The following is a 13889-nucleotide window of genomic DNA, read 5'->3' as shown; positions in this document are numbered from 1 at the left end:
GGCACACTCCCCTCCCCTTCCTCAGGCGTGAGGTCCATTGTTTGCAAAAGTAAGTGATCTTCTCCCTTCTTACAGCTACATCTAACTTTGGGTCTGTCACACATTTTGCACACATTTCCTATGTTCCGACATTCTCTGGCATAATGCCCTTGTTCACTACATTTGTGGCATGTGAATTCCGGACATTCCTTTAGTATGTGCCCCGGCTGAATACATAATCTACATACCTTCACTTGATTGTCGTGGATTACACGAAAATATTCAAATCCCTCGACAGTGTTAAATTTAGTAGAATATGGCAAGGATTGCACATTGTCTGTAAACTTTACCTTGCAAAATCTCGTCCCATCTACAATGTCCGTTCCTGGCCACATCCTCCTCTTGATTGGCGTGGTCGCCTTCACATTCCAGCCTTTTAGTTTCTCTTCTATCTCCTCATCCGTAATGTATGCGGGCAAGTTCAAAAAGGACACCACCAGCTCATCGTTCCCTAATTCTTTAGCCATGATTTGACAGTTCTTTATCTTTAGCCCGTCTATTAGTCTTTCTTTTCCATTTACATGAGACATTGTTATTTCATACTTATTTCCGTCTTTCATTCGACATCCCAGTATTGCTCCGCAAACTTCCTTTATTCCTCTCAGCAATTCCATCGTTGTTATTTTCCCTTCTCCACTTATTTCCACGTTCACCGTCAGTTCCTTCTCATATGTTCTTTATTTCAGTTCTTCGTTTAACATTCTGATTTCACTGTTGTCCTTTCTCGTCGTCGTTTGTATTCTGATGTCGAAGCCATGCTGTCTGTCCGGTTATTTTAAGCAATATCCCCCAAACAGCTCACGCTGATGGGGGACAATAGCAAAAAAGTTTCACAGAAACTTCACTACAGTCACTCACAAACTTTCAAACTTATACAGCAAATAGACCTCCAAAAACAACGATATTCTCTCTCAAGCACTCAGACACCTGCTTCTCTTCCACTTCTGAAACTCCAAAAAGGGGCGTGTGAAGCGAACGTGATAACCACTACACTACAGAAACTGCTGCTTGATTTTGCTACAAGGAGTAAACCGAATTTTACAGATATTCATGGCACGTATTCGAATTTCCAAAATAAGGCATCAATGAAATTCTCTGTTACCGCTATAGTACTTCTTGAATGTGTCAATGAGCATTGTTTCCACCCGGTTTTGAACCAAAGACTTTTCGCATGTGAAGCGAACGTGATAACCACTACACTACAGAAACTGCTGCTACAATTATCTACAAGGAGTAAACCGAATTTTACAGAAATTCATGGCACGTATTCGAATTTCCAAAATACAGAATTTATGAAAATAACTATTCTCTGTTAAAAGTATAGTGCCTATTGCACGTGTCAAAGAGCACTGTTTCCGCCCGGTCTCGAACCGAGGACCTTTCGCGTGTTAAGCGAACGTGATAACCACTACACTACAGAAACTGCTGCTACATTTAGCTACCAGGAGGAAACCGAATTTTACTGATTTTCATGGCACGGATTGGAATTTCCAAAATACAGAATTTATGAAAATAACTTTTCTCTGTTAAAAGTACAGTACCTACTGCACGTGTCAAATAGCACTGTTTCCACCCGGTTTCGAACAGAGGACCTTTCGCGTGTTAAGCAAACGTGATAACCACTACACTACAGAAACTGCTGCTACATTTTGCCACAAGGAGTAAACCGAATTTTACAGATATACATGGCCCGTATTCGAATTTCCAAAATAAGGCATTAATGAAATTCTCTGTTACCGCTATCGTACTTCATGAATGTGTCAATGAGCTTTGTTTCCGCCCGGCTTCGAACCAGGGACTTTTCACGTGTGAAGCGAACGTGATAAACACTACACCACAGAAACTACTGCTACAATTAGCTGCAAGGAGTAAACCGAATTTTACTGATATACATGGCACGTGTTCAAATTTCCAAAATTAGGTATTTATGAAAATAACTATTCTCTGTTAAAAGTAAAGCACCTACTGCACGTGTTAAAGAGCACTGTTTCCGGCCGGTTTCGATCCGAGGATCTTTCGCGTGTTAAGCTAAAGTGATAACCACTACACTACAGAAACTGATTCTACAATTAGCTGCAAGGAGTAAACCGAATTTTACCGATATTCATGGCACGTATTAGAATTTCCAAAATAAGGCATGAACGAATTTCTCTGTTACCACTATGATACTTCTTGAATGTGTCATTGAGCGTTGTTTCCGACCGGTTTCGAACCAAAGACTTCTCGCATGTGAAGCAAACGTGATAACCACTATACTACAGAAACTGCTGCTACATTTATCTACAAGGAGTAAACCGAATTTTACAGATATTCATGGCACGTATTCAAATTTCCAAAATACAGAATTTATGAAAACAACTATTCTCTGTTAAAAGTATTGTGCCTACTGCACGTGTCAAAGAGCACTGTTTCCACTCGGTTTCGAACCGAGGACCTTTCGCGTGTTAAGCAAACGTGATAACCACTACACTACAGAAACTGCAGCTACGTTTTGCTACAAGGAGTAAACCGAATTTTACAGATATTCATGGCACGTATTCGAATTTCCAAAATAAGTCATTAATGATATTCTCTGTTACCGCTATAGTACTTCTTGAATATGTCAATGAGCATTGTTTCCGCCCGGTTTCGAACCAGGGACCTTTCGCATGTGAAGCAAACGTGATAACCACTACACTACAGAAACTGCTGCTACGATTATCTTGCAAGGAGTAAACCGAATTTTACTGATATACATGGCACGTGTTCAAAATTCCAAAATTAGGTATTTATGAAAATAACTATTCTCTGTTAAAAGTAAAGCACCTACTGCACGTGTTAAAGAGCACTGTTTCCGGCCGGTTTCGATCCGAGGATCTTTCGCGTGTTAAGCGAACGTGATAACCACTACACTACAGAAACTGTTTCTACAATTAGCTGCAAGGAGTAAACCGAATTTTACCGATATTCATGGCACGTATTCGAATTTCCAAAATAAGGCATTAATGAAATTCTCTGTTACCGCTATAGTACTTCTTGAACGTGTCAATGAGCGTTGTTTCCGCCCGGTTTCGCGTGTGAAGCAAACGTGATAACCACTACACTACAGAAACTGCTGCTACAATTATCTTGCAAGGAGTAAACCGAATTTTACTGATATACATGGCACGTGTTCAAATTTCCAAAATTAGGTATTTATGAAAATAACTATTCTCTGTTAAAAGTAAAGTACCTACTGCACGTGTTAAAGAGCACTGTTTCCGCCCGGTTTCGATCCGAGGACCTTTCGCGTGTAAAGCGAAAGGTCCCTGGTTCGAAACCGGGCGGAAACAACGCTCATTGACACATTGAAGAAGTACTAGAGTGGTAACAGAGAATTTCATTACTGCCTTATTTTGGAAATTCGAATACGTGCCATGAATATCTGTAAAATTCGGTTTACTCCTTGCAGAAAAATCAAGCAGCAGTTTCTGTAGTGTAGTGGTTATCACGTTTGCTTTACACGCGAAAGGTCCTCGGTAGGAAACCGTGTGGAAACAGTGCTATTTGACACGTGCAGTAGGTATTGTACTTTTAACAGAGAATAGTTATTTTCATAAATGCCTAATTTTGGAAATTTGAACGCGTGCCATGAATATCTGTAAAATTCGGTTTATTCCTTGCAGATAATTGTAGCAGCAGTTTCTGTAGTGTAGTGGTTATCACGTGTGCTTCACACGTGAAAAGTCCCTTGTTCGAAATCCGGCGGAAAAAACGCTAATTGACACATTCAAGAAGTATCATAGTGATAACAGAGAAATTCATTAATGAGTTATTTTGGAAATTCGAATACATGCCATGAATATCGGTAAAATTCGGTTTACTCCTTGCAGCTGATTGTAGCAGCAGTTTCTGTAGTCTTGTGGTTATCACATCGAACCCAGGACGCGAAAGGTCCTCGGTTCGAAACCGGGCGGAAACAGTGCTATTTGACACTTGCAGTAGGTACTGTACTTTTAACAGAGAAAAGTTATTTTCATAAATTCTGTATTTTGGAAATTCGAATATGTGCCATGAATATCTATAAAATTCGGTTTACTCCTTGCAGATAATTGTACCAGCAGTTTCTGTAGTGTAGTGGTTATCACTTTTGCTTCACACGCGAAAGGTCCCTGGTTCGAAACCGGGCGGAAACAACGAGCATTGACACATTCAAGAAGTACTATAGCGGTAACAGAGAATTTCATTAATGCCTTATTTTGGAAATTCGAATACGTGCCATGAATATCAGTATAATTCGGTTTCCTCCTCGTAGCTAAATGTAGCAGCAGTTTCTGTAGTGTAGTGGTTATCATGTTCGCTTAACACGCAAAAAGTCCTCTGTTCGAAACCGGGCGGCAACAGTGCTCTTTGACACGTGCAGTAGGCACTATACTTTTAACATAGAATAGTTATTTTCATAAATTCTGTATTTTGGAAATTCGAATACGTGCCATGAATATCTGTAAAATTCGGTTTACTCCTTGTAGATACATGTAGCAGCAGTTTCTGTAGTGTAGTGGTTATCACGTTTGCTTCACATGCGAAAAGTCTTTGGTTCGAAACCGGTCGGAAACAACGCTCAATGACACATTCAAGAAGTATCATAGTGGTAACAGAGAAATTCGTTAATGCCTTATTTTGGAAATTCGAATACGTGCCATGAATATCGGTAAAATTCGGTTTACTCCTTGCAGCTAATTGTAGAAGCATTTTCTGTAGTGTAGTGGTTATCACGTTCGCTTAACACGCGAAAGGTCCTCGGATCGAAACCGGGCAGAAACAGTGCTCTTTAACACGTGCAATAGGTACTTTGCTTTTAACAGAGAATAGTTATTTTCATAAATACCTAATTTTTGGAAATTTGAACACGTGCCATGTATATCAGTAAAATTCGGTTTACTCCTTGCAAGATAATTGTAGCAGCAGTTTCTGTAGTGTAGTGGTTATCAAGTTTGCTTCACATGCGAAATGTCCCTGGTTCGAAACCGGGCGGAAACAAAGCTCATTCACACATTCAAGAAGTACTATTGCGGTAACAGAGAATTTCATTAATGCCTTATTTTGGAAATTCGAATACGTGCCATGAATATCTGTAGAATTCGGTTTACTCCTTGCAGAAAAATCAAGCAGCAGTTTCTGTAGTGTAGTGGTTATCACGTTCGCTTAACACGCGAAAGGTCCTCGGTTCGAAACCAGGCGGAAACAGTGCTCTTTGTCACGTGCAGTGGGTACTGTACTTTTAACAGAGAATAGTTATTTTCATAAATTCTGTATTTTGGAAATTCGAACACGTGCCATGAATATCTGTAAAATTTGGTTTACTCCTTGCAGCTAATTGTAGCAGCAGTTTCTGTACTGTAGTGGTTATCACGTTCGCTTCACACGCGAAAGGTCCCTGGTTTGAAACCAGGCGGCAACAACACTCAGTAACATATTCAATTAGTACCACAGAGAATTTCACTAATCCCTTATTTTGGAAATTCGAATACGTTCCATGAATATCTTTAAAATTCGGTTTACTCCTTGCAGCTAATTGTAGCAGAAGTTTCTGTGGTGTAGTATTTATCACGTTCGCTTCACACACGAAAGGTCCCTGGTTCGGAAACAATGCTCATTGACACATTCAAGATGTATCATAGTGGTAACAGAGAAATTCATTAATGCCTTATTTTGGAAATTCGAATACGTGCCATGAATATCTGTAAAATTCAGTTTACTCCTCGCAGAAAAATCAAGCAGCAGTTTCTGTAGTGTAGTGGTTATCACGTTCGCTTTACACGCCCCTTTTTGGAGTTTCAGGAAGTGGAAGAGAAGCAGGTGTCTGAGTGCTTGAGAGAGAATATCGTTGTTTTTGGAGGTCTATTTGCTTTATAAGTTTATAAGTTTGTGAGTGACTGTAGTGAAGTTTCTGTGAAACTTTTTTGCTATTGTCCCCCATCAGCGTGAGCTGTTTGGGGGATATTGCTTAAAATAACCGGACGGACAACATGGCTTCGACATCAAGAATACAAACGACGACGAGAAAGGACAACAGTGAAATCAGAATGTTAAACGAAGAACTGAAAAAAAGAACATATGAGAAGGAACTGACGGTGAACGTGGAAATAAGTGGAGAAGGGAAAATAACAACGATGGAATTGCTGAGAGGAATAAAGGAAGTTTGCGGAGCAATACTGGGATGTCGAATGAAAGACGGAAATAAGTATGAAATAACAATGTCTCATGTAAATGGAAAAGAAAGACTAATAGACGGGCTAAAGATAAAGAACTGTCAAATCATGGCTAAAGAATTAGGGAACGATGAGCTGGTGGTGTCCTTTTTGAACTTGCCCGCATACATTACGGATGAGGAGATAGAAGAGAAACTAAAAGGCTGGAATGTGAAGGCGACCACGCCAATCAAGAGGAGGATGTGGCCAGGAACGGACATTGTAGATGGGACGAGATTTTGCAAGGTAAAGTTTACAGACAATGTGCAATCCTTGCCATATTCTACTAAATTTAACACTGTCGAGGGATTTGAATATTTTCGTGTAATCCACGACAATCAAGTGAAGGTATGTAGATTATGTATTCAGCCGGGGCACATACTAAAGGAATGTCCGGAATTCACATGCCACAAATGTAGTGAACAAGGGCATTATGCCAGAGAATGTCGGAACATAGGAAATGTGTGCAAAATGTGTGACAGACCCAAAGTTAGATGTAGCTGTAATAAGGGAGAAGATCACTTACTTTTGCAAACAATGGACCTCACGTCTGAGGAAGGGGAGGGGAGTGTGCCGATGGAGAGAGAGGATGAGAGTGACATGGAGAGTGTGACTCCAGAGACAATGGCAGATAAGCTTGAAGAGCCTGTAATGTCTTATGGCAAAGCACGAGACGGGGTTTTAGTCTCTGCTGCTGACAAGGTGGAACAGCAGCACATGATGGGTGAAATACATACACAGGTGGAGATGGTGCAAGGTGCTTCTCAGGTGCCTGAGCCAGCTTTAAGCCTGTGTGAGAATTACACCAAAGAGTGGGTTGGGTCCACTGAAGTCACGGGCACTGTTAAAGCGCACTTTTCAAAAGGCTTCACAGCCGCTCCCCCCAAAAATCCAAATAAAGAGACGGATGATGAAATAGATGGTGAGGATCTTCAGTTGTTTGTAAAAAATAAGAGGTCATTGTCGAAAACCAGGGAGATGATGGGATTTGGAAAAAAGAAAAAGTAGGATTTGAAAGGACTTGTTTGACTCTGATTATACTTCTGCAAACATTAATAATGATTACAGTCGCATCCCTAAACGGTAACAGTTTGAGAAACATGAGAAAATTTGAGCAGGTATTAGTGTCTGTTAAGGCAGACATGTTGTGTTTTCAAGAGACCAATTGGACAGAATCCAAAATGCAGGAGATTAAGAGTAAATGGTCTGATTTAATTTTTTGTAGTCATGGAGGAGATAAAACATGTGGTGTGGCTATTTTGATAAAAAATGATGTGGTGCAGAATGTAAAACAAATATATGCTGACAATGATGGTAGACTTATTGTGATTGAATTTGAAGTTCAAAATGTAGTTTTTCGTTTAATTAATGTTTATGCTTCAAATATTGAATCTGAAAGGAGAGAAATGTTTCACAAATTAAAAACACTGTGCTCAGAAAACTGTATACTGATAGGAGATTTTAATGTGAGGTGTAGTAGAATGGATGCCTCTAGTTGTGCTAAATTCAGATATGACTCTTCTAGAAATGCATTATGGAAACTTATGAATGAGGAGAATCTAGTAGATATATGGAGGGCTGAAAATCCAAACAGAAGAGTATTCTCTAGAAGGCAGGTGGTTCTAAAGGAATTAAAACAAAGCAGAATTGATTTATGTCTAGCAAAACAAGAATTGGTGCAGAATGTTAAGAAGGTGTCATATACCTTTACAGCATATAGTGATCATGCAGTAATGTCATTTGAAATGGGTTTTGGTGTGGAGAGGAGAGGGGGAGGTGTATGGTGTTTAAATGCCAGTCTGTTAAAGGAAGAAGAATATAGAAATGAAATTGTTGAATGTATTAATGATGAAATGTCTAATGTACTGTTAAAAGAGAATGTGTGTTTATGGTGGGAGGAAGTGAAAGCAAAAGTAAAAAATAGGAGTATTAGGTACGCAAAAAATCATAACCGGTTAGATAAGCAGAAAGAAATAATGCTTAGGAATAGGATGTTGCATGAACTTGAAAAGGCTGATACGGATCCAGACTATGATGTTGTGAATTATTTGAAAATCCATGCAGAGCTGGGTAGTTATGAAAAAAAGAAATGTTTGGGTGCTATTGTTAGGAGCAGGGCACAGTACGCTTTGGAGGGAGAGAAATGTACATCCTTTTTTTTGGGTCTGGAAAAAAGAAAACAAACTAAGAGTTACATTGTAGAGTTGGAAGATGAAAGAGGTGTAAAGGTAAACGATTTTGTTGGGATCTTAGAGACAGTTGAAAACTTTTACAGAAATCTTTACAAAAAGAATGATGTAGAGAAAGTGTGTGTTGTAAAAGTGTTGGATACAATTAGTGCCAAAGTATCGCAGGCAGAGAGAATGATGTGTGATGAAGAGATTTCGATTATGGAAATCAAGGAAGCAATTGTTAGCACGCAAGGTAATAAAAGTCCGGGTTTGGACGGTTTAACAAATGAGTTCTATAAAGTCTTTGTAGATATTTTGGCACCCATTTTAGTGAGGGTGTTTCATTATATGGAAGAGAATAAGGAAATCCCTGAGTCTATGTCAACTGGAATGTTAACGATCTTATTCAAAAATAGGGGCAGTAGATTAAAGTTAGAAAATTATAGGCCTATTAGCCTTCTAAATTCGGACTATAAGATACTGACTAAAGTGTTAGCGAATAGGATGAAAAAGGTGATTGGGAGTATTATTGAATCAACACAAGCCTACGGCATACCTGGAAGAGATATTGCAGATGTAATTTGTACAATTAGGGATGTTGTTAATCAAATGAAAAATGAAGGTGGTATAGTTTTAAGTTTGGATTTTAACAAAGCTTTTGATAGAGTGGAGCACAGCTTTTTATTACAAACTATGGAGAGGTTTGGGTTTGGGCCAAAGTTTGTATCTTGGATCAACCTGTTGTATAGTGGGGCTAAAAGTTGTGTGAAATGTAACGGAGTGTTAACAGATACTTTCCCTGTGGAGAGGTCAGTAAGGCAGGGCTGTCCTTTGTCAGCTCTGCTGTACAGTGTTTCTACAGAACCGTTAGCTACATTGATAAATAGTAATAAAGAAGTAAGGGGTGTTGGAATCCCAGGTGGTGGTGTCAGTGTTGTACATCAGTACGCTGATGACACTACTTGTACTGTGAAGGATATAGAAAGTATTGGAAGCATTATGGAAATCATAGATATATATGGCAAGGCATCGGGTGCTAAAGTTAATATAGAGAAGACTGAAATAATGTTTGTTGGGGATATCAATGTAAAAGGGTGTGAGATTCCATTCAAGAGCGCAAAGGATTTTATTAAAGTGCTGGGAGTAAACATTGGTGTAAAGGAGAAAGAGGCAAAAGATATAACTTGGACTGGGATCCTTAATAAAGTCAAGCTAACGTTGAATTTCTGGAAAAATAGAAAACTTAAGTTACAAGGGAAAGTAATTGTTGCAAATGCTTTGGTATTATCCAAATTTGTGTATGTTTTGGGAGTCCTGGACATGCCGGAGTGGGTCCTAAATGAATTGAATAATGTGGTGTCAAATTTTATATGGGATGGTAAAGGAGTGAGAATAGCTCAGAAAACATTGATTGCTGACTATGTGGATGGAGGTTTAAAACTTGTAGATTTAGATGTCAAAAGAAAAGCTATTAGGATAAAAACAGTAAAGAAATATTTGTATGACAGTGAAGATTATGGCTGGAAACACTTCTTTAAAGTCTACTTAGAGGAGAGTGGTGGTTGTGAGGATAATGGTTTATTGATGGGGCTTAAAAGGGCAATGTTTGAAAAGGTACCAGATTTTTATAAAGAGGTGCTAAATGCATGGGCAGAGTTGTTGCCAAATGTATATTATGAATGTGGACATATTGACCTGATTATGAATCAACCTATATTTCTGAATGAGAAAATCAAGAACAAAGAAAAAGTTTTGTATAATAAAGTATTTATGAGTGCAGGTCTACGGCAAATAAAAGATTATACATATGAGGTAATTCCAGGGTTTTTACCTGGGGAAGCTATTTTTGACATAATCAATGAATGGGATGAAGAGGTGGGAAGGGGAACAGTGAATAATATGTATAACAAGATAAAGAATAGTATACCAAGAGAATGGGTTGATTTAATAAATAGTGAAGTTGAAAGAGAAGATTTATTTGTATTTCCTAATTTGTTCATTGGTAGCAGTAAGAAGAAAGTACATTTATCTAGTATACCAGTGAAAAGATTGTATAGAATAATGGTAGGAAAAGTGTGTAGAAGGCCGGCTGCTGAGAAATTTTGGAAAGTAGTTTTTCCGGAATTAGATGAAAAAAAGATATGGGAAAATTTAAATGTAAAATATAATAGTAAGGAGTGTGAAAATAATGATTTCAAATTAAGACATAATAGAATATTTACAAAGGTGGTGTTAAAGCAAATTAATGGTGAGATAGAAAGAGAATGCGATGTATGTGGACGTTTCCCGGAAACTCTAATGCATTTGTTTATAGAATGTGAGGATTTAAAATATTTTTTTTGTAAAGTTAAGGAAATGTTATGTAGAAACTGGGGGGGAGATTTCGTGAAAAAGTATGCGTGGGAGGAACTTTTGTTATTTGGAGTGTCTGGTAAATGTGAGGGTGTTAATGTGTGTTTGTTGAATATGGTTTTGAGTTTTGTGAGGTATGCTATTTTTTGTAGGAGGAATTATGTTTCTTTTGACAGAAAGAGGGTTCAGGTGTGGAGTATCTTTATAGCACTGTTCAGTAAACACATAGATATGTTGTTTAATTATGGGATGGAACATTTTGATGAATCTTTTGTTGAAGGGAGTGGGTTAATTTCACGAGAGGAGAGTGGAGGTATCACTTACAATTTTTGAAAGCACTGTTTTGATATTTACTTTGTTTTTCATTGGGTCCCTTGAATTTGATAGGGGGTGAATTGTTCACCAGCTTCTGTTAGTCTAGTGTCTTCTGTATTGTTCTCTGTGGATTGTACTGTAAACAGTAGATTGTACTGTAAATATTGTAAACAAACATTTTTGATAATAAAAAAAAAAAAAAAAAAAAAAAAAAAATCACATCGAACCCAGGACGCGAAAGGTCCTCGGTTCGAAACCGGGCGGAAACAGTGCTATTTGACACTTGCAGTAGGTACTGTACTTTTAACAGAGAAAAGTTATTTTCATAAATTCTGTATTTTGGAAATTCGAATATGTGCCATGAATATCTATAAAATTCGGTTTACTCCTTGCAGATAATTGTACCAGCAGTTTCTGTAGTGTAGTGGTTATCACTTTTGCTTCACACGCGAAAGGTCCCTGGTTCGAAACCGGGCGGAAACAACGAGCATTGACACATTCAAGAAGTACTATAGCGGTAACAGAGAATTTCATTAATGCCTTATTTTGGAAATTCGAATACGTGCCATGAATATCAGTATAATTCGGTTTCCTCCTCGTAGCTAAATGTAGCAGCAGTTTCTGTAGTGTAGTGGTTATCATGTTCGCTTAACACGCAAAAAGTCCTCTGTTCGAAACCGGGCGGCAACAGTGCTCTTTGACACGTGCAGTAGGCACTATACTTTTAACATAGAATAGTTATTTTCATAAATTCTGTATTTTGGAAATTCGAATACGTGCCATGAATATCTGTAAATTTCAGTTTACTCCTTGCAGAAAAATCAAGCAGCAGTTTCTGTAGTGCAGTGGTTATCACGTTTGCTTCACACGCGAAAGGTCCCTGGTTCGAAACAGGGCGGAAACAATCCTCATTGACACATTCAATTAGTACCACAGAGAATTTCATGAATCCCTTATTTTGGAAATTCGAATATATTCCATGAATATCTTTAAAATTCGGTTTACTCCTTGGAGATAATTGTAGCAGCAGTTTCTGTAGTCTAGTGGTTATCATGTCGAACCGAGGACGCGAAAGGTCCTCGGTTCGAAACCGGGTGGGAACAGTGCTCTTTGACATGTGCAGTAGGTACTGTACTTTTAACAGAGAATGGTTATTTTCATAAATTCTGTATTTTGGAAATTCGAATATGTGCCATGAATATCTATAAAATTTGGTTTACTCCTTGCAGATAATTGTACCAGCAGTTTCTGTAGTGTAGTGGTTATCACGCTTGCTTCACACGCGAAAGGTCCCTGGTTCGAAACCGGGCGGGAACAACGAGCATTGACACATTCAAGAAGTACTATAGCGGTAACAGAAAATTTCATTAATGCCTTATTTTGGAAATTCGAATACGTGCCATGAATATCTGTAAAATTAGGTTTACTCCTTTTAGCAAAATGTAGCAGCAGTTTCTGTAGTGTAGTGGTTTTCACGTCGAGGACGCGAAAGGTCCTCGGTTCGAAACCGGGTGGGAACAGTGCTCTTTGACATGTGCAGTAGGTACTGCGCTTTTAACAGAGAATAGTTATTTTCATAAATTCTGTATTTTGGAAATTCCAGTACGTGCCATGAATATCAGTAAAATTCGGTTTCCTCCTCGTAGCTATATGTAGCAGCAGTTTCTGTAGTGTAGTGGTTATCACGTTCGCTTAACACGCGAAAAGTCCTCGGTTCGAAACCGGGCCGAAACAGTGCTCTTTGACACGTGCAGTAGGCACTATACTTTTAACAGAGAATAGTTATTTTCATAAATTCTGTATTTTGGAAATTCGAATACGTGCCATGAATATCTGTAAAATTCGGTTTACTCCTTGTAGATAAATGTAGCAGCAGTTTCTGTAGTGTAGTGGTTATCACGTTTGCTTCACATGCGAAAAGTCTTTGGTTCGGAAACAACCCTCAATGACACATTCAAGAAGTATCATAGTGGTAACAGAGAAATTCGTTAATGCCTTATTTTGGAAATTCGAATACGTGCCATGAATATCTGTAAAATTCGGTTTACTCCTTGCAGAAAAAACAAGCAGCAGTTTCTGTAGTGTAGTGGTTATCTCGTTCGCTTTACAAGCGAAAGGTCCTCGGTTCGAAACCGGGTGGAAACAGTGCTCTTTGACACGTGCAGTAGGTACTGTACTTTTAACAGAGAAAAGTTATTTCCATAAATTCTGTATTTTGGAAATTCGAAGACGTGCCATGAATATCAGTAAAATTCGGTTTCCTCCTCGTAGCTAAATGTAGCAGCAGTTTCTGTAGTGTAGTGGTTATCACGTTCGCTTAACACGCGAAAAGTCCTCGGTTCGAAAGCGGGCTGAAACAGTGCTCTTTGACACGTGCAGTAGGCACTATACTTTTAACAGAGAAAAGTTATTTTCATAAATTCTGTATTTTGGAAATTCGAATATGTGCAATGAATATCTATAAAATTCGGTTTACTCCTTGCAGATAATTGTACCAGCAGTTTCTGTAGTGTAGTGGTTTTTACGTTTGCTTCACACGCAAAAGGTCCCTGGTTCGAAACCGGGCGGAAACAAAGAGCATTGACACATTCAAGAAGTACTATAGCGGTAACAGAGATTTTCATTAATGCCTAATTTTGGAAATTCGAATACGTGCCATGAATATCTGTAAAATTCGGTTTACTCCTTGCAGAAAAAACAAGCAGCAGTTTCTGTAGTGTAGTGGTTATCACGTTCGCTTTACAAGCGAAAGGTCCTCGGTTTGAAACCGTGTGGAAACAGTGCTATTTGACACGTGCAGTAG

At 38.6% G+C, this 13889-nt stretch overlaps 6 non-coding genes across 6 annotated transcripts; 3 read left to right on the top strand and 3 right to left on the bottom strand.

The window, feature by feature from the left end:
• Window positions 1-1389: 1389 nt before the first annotated feature.
• trnav-aac (transfer RNA valine (anticodon AAC)) lies at window positions 1390-1462 on the bottom strand. The gene has a single exon. It is a non-coding gene; the product is annotated as a tRNA-Val (tRNA).
• Window positions 1463-2445: 983 nt separating this feature from the next.
• Window positions 2446-2518, bottom strand: trnav-aac (transfer RNA valine (anticodon AAC)). Its single transcript has one exon. It is a non-coding gene; the product is annotated as a tRNA-Val (tRNA).
• Window positions 2519-2652: 134 nt separating this feature from the next.
• Window positions 2653-2725, bottom strand: trnav-cac (transfer RNA valine (anticodon CAC)). Its single transcript has one exon. It is a non-coding gene; the product is annotated as a tRNA-Val (tRNA).
• A 2446-nt stretch (window positions 2726-5171) lies between these two features.
• trnav-aac (transfer RNA valine (anticodon AAC)) lies at window positions 5172-5244 on the top strand. Its single transcript has one exon. It is a non-coding gene; the product is annotated as a tRNA-Val (tRNA).
• Window positions 5245-13158: 7914 nt separating this feature from the next.
• On the top strand, window positions 13159-13231 carry trnav-uac (transfer RNA valine (anticodon UAC)). Its single transcript has one exon. It is a non-coding gene; the product is annotated as a tRNA-Val (tRNA).
• A 562-nt stretch (window positions 13232-13793) lies between these two features.
• On the top strand, window positions 13794-13866 carry trnav-uac (transfer RNA valine (anticodon UAC)). Its single transcript has one exon. It is a non-coding gene; the product is annotated as a tRNA-Val (tRNA).
• The last annotated feature ends 23 nt before the right edge of the window (window positions 13867-13889 follow it).

This window comes from Salmo trutta, chromosome 17 (assembly GCF_901001165.1).
Source record: "Salmo trutta chromosome 17, fSalTru1.1, whole genome shotgun sequence".
Taxonomy (NCBI): domain Eukaryota; kingdom Metazoa; phylum Chordata; class Actinopteri; order Salmoniformes; family Salmonidae; genus Salmo; species Salmo trutta.
This window is presented reverse-complemented; position numbering and strand designations above follow the sequence as displayed.